Raw genomic sequence first — 6,000 nt, 5'->3', positions numbered from 1 at the left:
TCAGGGCTGTGCTGCTTGTATTCTGAGTTAAAAGATCCACCTGACTTAACTGATAAAGACCCTCTGCTGTTAAACAAAAGTTTTTAGCCAGAGAGCTGTTTTGGTGGCAGGGAAACCAAAAGACTTGGATAGCTCAATTGTTACAGTTTCAGACTCTGAATCTGAAGATCCTGGGTTCGAGTCTCTGCTACCTCTTTTTTCCTTTGAAGAGTCTTATGACCAGAGTCTTATGTCCCTGGGAGTTAAACAGTATATATAGAGAGAGAGCAAGGCTACCAGCCTGAAAAAATAAGAGTTAAAGTATAGAGAGAAACACCAAGTATAGAGAGAAACACCAGACACTAGCTGGTCATCTCAGACTCTGAGGCCCACCTGGTTTACCCTGTGTGTCGGAGCTGGTCTCTGGTGCCAAGTCTTTTGCTCAAAGAGATAAAGATGTTAAATGGAATAAAGGGAGTAATATGCTCAGGGTAAGACTTACACCCAGATAATCCTACAATTTGTGAAAAGAAAAGGCCTAAGGAAGTATATGTTCCTAAAGAGCAACAATAAAGAAAAGCTTATACAAACATAATTGAAGGAGCGGGCCATATCCTGTCCCCCTCAGGCAGCACCAGCCATGTGGTTGCGGCTTTAGAATCATGAAGAGTACAAGTGTAAGGAAGTTGTGGAATTTTCTTCATTGGTTAAAGAAATCTGCTAAAGCCAGGAATCTGTCAGGGTTGTCTCTGTGTGAAAGCCCAGAGAGGCCATTGGATGAAGCTGTGAAGATGAAGCTTGGATTTTCTTGGTGACCCCAAGATATTGGAGACTCCAGAGCCATGGACTACCTGCAAGGGAGAGCTGAATACAGGCAACAGAACCAGGCTAAAAGAGAAAAGTGTGTTTCAGTCATTAAAGAAGGGATGAGAAATTTGAGGAGCCATAAAGCCCTTGGACATGGGACTTAGCTCTATAGGATTTAGAATTTGCCCTTCTTGGTTTTGGTCTTACTTTGATCTAGTTTCTCCTCACTGTGCCCCTGTTCTTCCCTTTTGTAATGGTAATGTATATTCTGTGCCATGGTATGTTGGAAGTATTTAATTTGCTTTTTGATTTTGATTTTATAGGAGGTTACAATTAAGAGACTGCCTTGGGTCTCAGAAAAGACTTTGGACTTTCGGCTTTAAAAGTATTGAGCCTGAAAGATTGTGGGACGCTTGAAGTTGAACCAAATTCATTTTGTGCCATATTATGACTACAAACCTATAGGGACTAGGAAATGAAACATGGCAATCTGAATGAGAATGGCCTCCATAGGGCTCATATAACTGAATGTCTGACTCCTAGTTGACAGGACTGTTTTGGGAAGAATGAGGAGATATGGCCTTATGGGAGGAAGTATGTCACTGGAGTGGGCTTTGAGGATTTTAAAAACACATAGCAGGCAGGCCCACCACCACCCCTCTCTCTGCTCTTTGCTTGTGGATCATAGGTAAGCTCTCAGCTTCCACTGCAACTCCATGCCTGCCTCCCTGCCTGCCATATTCCATACCATGATGCCCATAGACTCTAACCGCCTGGAACAGTGAGACCCAGATTAAATGTTTTGTTTTATGAGTTGCCTTGGCTGTTCTGTCATGTCACAACAACAGAAAAGTGACTGAGATGGGTCTAATATTTTTTTTAATCTGTGTTGTGAGCTAACAAGTGATGCCTGCATAATATAAGAAACCAAAGCAAGGACTCTGCTGTACTGCACACAGCATCCACAGCAGTTGCTAGGCAACGCAGCAGGCCCTTTGTTCCACAAACATGCTTCAGAGGAGCAGCATCTGAGTGTGGGATCTTTACGAAGGGCTGTAAGCAGGTCTGGCCTCTGTCCAGGGGGACCCTGCATCTGTTCTGTGATGGACACACCTTCCCTTTGCACTGCGGACAAAAGATCTCCGTCTTCCAAAATGTTTGCTGTAAAGATGCTCCCAAAGAGATCACTTGGAACAAAGAGGGGTCCCACTGTTCCACAGGAATGCAAAAATATGAGAAAACCATGAAGAAATGTGCCCCAATAATAAAGATTGTCATGAGATCATGAGAAAGAGAAAACACTATATCTTTAAGTGATTCCTGAAGAATTTCTGGAAGAGGAAGCTATTAAAGGACTAAGAGTCCTTAGTATTTTCATTCTAATAAAAGCAGGTGATTATTAAACAGAGGAGTGATAACAGTTTTTTTAAAATCTTTTCAAAATCATGTCTAATGTCACAACAAAATTCCTGGTAATTCTATGGGAAAACAGCCTGTGCCAGCAAGGAAATATGAGTCAAGGGAGAGATTATCGGGGTTCGTGTAAGAACTGAGGGTCTTATGTGAGGGAGATGGTTTAGTGGGATGAGTACTTGCTTCACAAAAATGACGATCTGAATTTGGATCCTCAGAATCCAGGTAAAGCTGAGCATGGCGGCATATGTTCACAAACTCAGCACTGGGGACTGGGTGCTGTGGAGACAGGAGGATACCTGAAACTTGCTCGCCAGTCATCATTGAAGAAAAGTTCAAACTCCAGGTTCAGTGAGCGATTGTTTCTCAAAGGAATAAGGCAGTGAGTAATTGAGGAAGGCTCCAATGCTCTCCTTTGACCTCTGGAGGGGTAGAAATGTGTTCATACACACACACACACACACACACACACACACACGACCACAGAAGACTTTCAAGTCTCACATCAAGAAACACTGTCCATACCAACAACACACAGAGGAACATGGCTGGCTTAAGAAGCAAGGATTCTCGAAAGAAAGAAAGAAAGAAAGAAAGAAAGAAAGAAAGAGAGAGAGAGAGAGAGAGAGAGAGAGAGAGAGAGAGAGAGAGAGAAAGAAAGAAAGAAAGAAAGAAAGAAAGAAAGAAAGAAAGAAAGAAAGAGAGAGAGAGAGAAAGAAAGAAAGAGGAAGAAAGAGAGAAGAGAAAGAGAGAAAGAAAGAAAGAAAGAAAGAAAGAAAGAAAGAGAGAAGAGAGAGAAAGAGAGAGAAAGAAAGAAAGAAAGAAAGAAGGAGAGAGAGAAAGAAGAAAGAAGGAGAGAGAGAGAAGAAAAGAAGAAAGAAAGAAAGAGAAGAGAGAAGAAGAGAAGAGAGAAAAAAGAAAAGAGAGAAAGAAAGAGAAAAAGAAAGAGAAAGAGAGAGAGAAGAAAGAAAGAAAAGAAAGAAAGAAGAGCGAGAGAAAGAAAGAAAGAAGAGAAAGAAGAAAGAAAAAGAAAGAGAGAGAGAGAGAAAGAAAGAGAGAGAGAAAGAAAGAAAGAAAGAAAGAAAGAAGAAAGAAAGAGAGAGAGAGAGAGAGAAAGAAAGAAAGAAGAGAGAGAGAGAGAGAAAGAAAGAAAGAAAGAAAGAGAGAAAGAGATAGAAAGAAAGAAAGAAAGAAAGAAAGAGAGAGAGAGAAAGAAAGAGAGAGAGAGAAAGAAAGAAAGAAAGAAAGAAAGAAAGAAAGAGAGAGAAAGAGAGAAAGAAAGAAAGAGAGAAAAAAGAAAGAGAGAAAGAAAGAGAAAAAGAAAGAGAAAGAGAGAGAGAAAGAAAGAAAGAAAGAAAAAGAAAGAAAGAGAGAGAAAGAAAGAAAGAAAGAAAGAGAAAGAAAAAGAAAGAGAGAGAAAGAAAGAAAGAAAGAGAGAGAAAGAAAGAAAGAGAAAGAGAGAGAGAGAAAGAAAGAGAGAGAGAAAGAGAGAAAAAGAAAGAGAGAAAGAAAAAAGAGAGAAAGAAAGAGAAAGAAAGAAGAAAGGAAAGAGAGAAAGAAAGGAAGAAGGAAGGAAGGAAGGAAGGAAGGAAGGAAGGAAGGAAGGAAGGAAGGAAGGGAGAGAGAGAGAGAAACAAAGAAAGCAATAAGGATTTTAAAAAAGCATTTTTAAATTTTTTAATTTATTACAATTTATTCATTTTGTGTCCCATCTGTAGCCCCCTCCCTCAGCCCCTCCTAATCTCACCCACACTCCCTCTTCTTCTCCCATGCCCCTCCCCAAGTCCACTGATAGGGGAGGTCTTCCTCCCCTTCCCTCTGACCCTAGCCTATCAGGTCTCATGAGTAGTGCCTGTATTGTCTTCCTGGTAAGGCCTGGTAAGGCTACACTCCCCTCAGAGGGAGATGATCAAGGAACCAGCCACTGAGTTCATGTCAGAGACAGCCCCTGTTCCCCTTACTAGGGAACCCACTTGAAAACTGAGCTGCCATGGGCTGCATCTGTGCAGGGGTTCTAGGCTATCTCCATTCATGGCCTTTGGTTGGAGTATCAGTCTCAGGAAAGACCTCTGTGTCCAGATTTTTTTGGTTCTGTAGCTCTTCTTGTGGAGCTCCTGTCCCCTCCAGGTCTTTCTATCTCCCCCTTCTTTCATGAGATTCCCTGCACCCTGCCCAAAGTTTGGTTATCAGTCTCACCATCTGCTTTGATACCCATCTGGGTAGAGTCTTTCAGAGGCCCTCTGTGGTAGGCTCCTGTCTTGTTCCCTGTTTTCTCCCTCTTCCGATGTCCATCTCATTTGCCTTTCTGAGTGGGGATTGAGCATCTTACCCAGGGTCCTCCGTCTTGCTTAGCTTCTTAAATGTACAGATTGTAGTATGTTTATCCCATATTATATGTCTAATACCCACTTATTAGTGAGTATATACCATGTGTGTCTTTCTGCTTCTGGAATACCTCACTCAGGATGATCTTTTCTAGTTCCCACCATTTGCCTGCAAATTTCATGTTTTCCTTGATTTTAATTGCTGCGTAGTATTCCATTGTGTAAATGTACCAAAATTTCTGTGTCCATTCCTCAGTTGAGGGACATCTGGGTTGTTTCCAGCTTCTAGCTATTACAAATAAAGCTGCTATGAACATGGTTGAGCAAATTTCCTTGCTGTATACTTGAGCATATTTTGGGTATATGCCTAGGAGTGATATAGTTGAATCTTGGGGTAGCACTATTCCGAATTGTCTGAGAAAGCTCCAGATTGATTTCCAAAGTGTTTGTACAAGTTTACATTCCCACCAGCAAAGGAAGAGGGTTCCTCTTTCTCCACAACCTCTCCAGCATGTGTTGTCACTGGAGTTTTACAAAAAGCATTTTAAAATGACCTAGCACACCAAGTGACACAGAACAATGGTGAAGCTATGAAGAAACGTAAGGAAGTGAGCCAGATTCAGTGGTACAGTCAAATGGCTTTAGAATCGCTGCAGATGTACTCAAAATCCTTAGATTTTCTTCCTAATAAAGAAAGTTGATTGGTGACTTTCCTTAAGATAAAAGATTTGCATCTCAGGCTTAAATACAGAAGAATTTTTTTAAAGAATTTTTCTACTTTTTTAAAATTTGCAAACATGAAAAACTACTAGAGAAACAAATTTCTATACTGTGCAACAAGAGTCATTCAAAGGGAAGGGAGGGAATACTCATTTCTTGGATCCACAGCAAGTATGTCCATGGATAAACACATTACTGCATGATATACAAATAAGCATCTAGGAAACGCCAAAAGGGTCTTTAACACCTTTCTGTCCATCAAGAACCCAAGTTTCTTCATCAAGCTAAAGGTACTCAAAGGCCTCATTTCTTGTTTAGATTGAAAAAATTATCTCAAACTCTCATATGCATCTACTTTATCAAGAGAAAAGGAGTTGTAATGTTATTTATTGAACAGCTTCATATCCTGGATTATTTTGTTTGTTTTTTTCTAACAGAGCTTTTGAACGAAATTGCAAAGCCTCCCACAATGAAAGGCCTTGATCACCAATGTTCAGAGCCAGCAGGGAGCATGCATGTTAGAGCAGTACTTAGAAAGGCAAGTGCTGTGTCCTGTGCTGACATGTCTTCTATGTCTTGAAATGAAGCTTGAGCTTTTACTATTGTCACTCTTGAAGAGGCTGAGTACTCCTCATTCAGACATTTCCTCAGGAGCCGTGGTAGGGGTCTCAGTAATTAAGCCCTGGGTCTAAATCCAGTGACAACACACCCTTCCTACCTGCACCCTGCTGTGTGACCACTGTGTGACTTGACATGG

Source organism: Meriones unguiculatus, chromosome 6 (genome assembly GCF_030254825.1).
Source record: "Meriones unguiculatus strain TT.TT164.6M chromosome 6, Bangor_MerUng_6.1, whole genome shotgun sequence".
Taxonomy (NCBI): Eukaryota; Metazoa; Chordata; class Mammalia; order Rodentia; family Muridae; genus Meriones; species Meriones unguiculatus.
The sequence above is the reverse complement of the archived record's forward strand: the minus strand, read 5'-3'. Positions refer to the sequence as shown.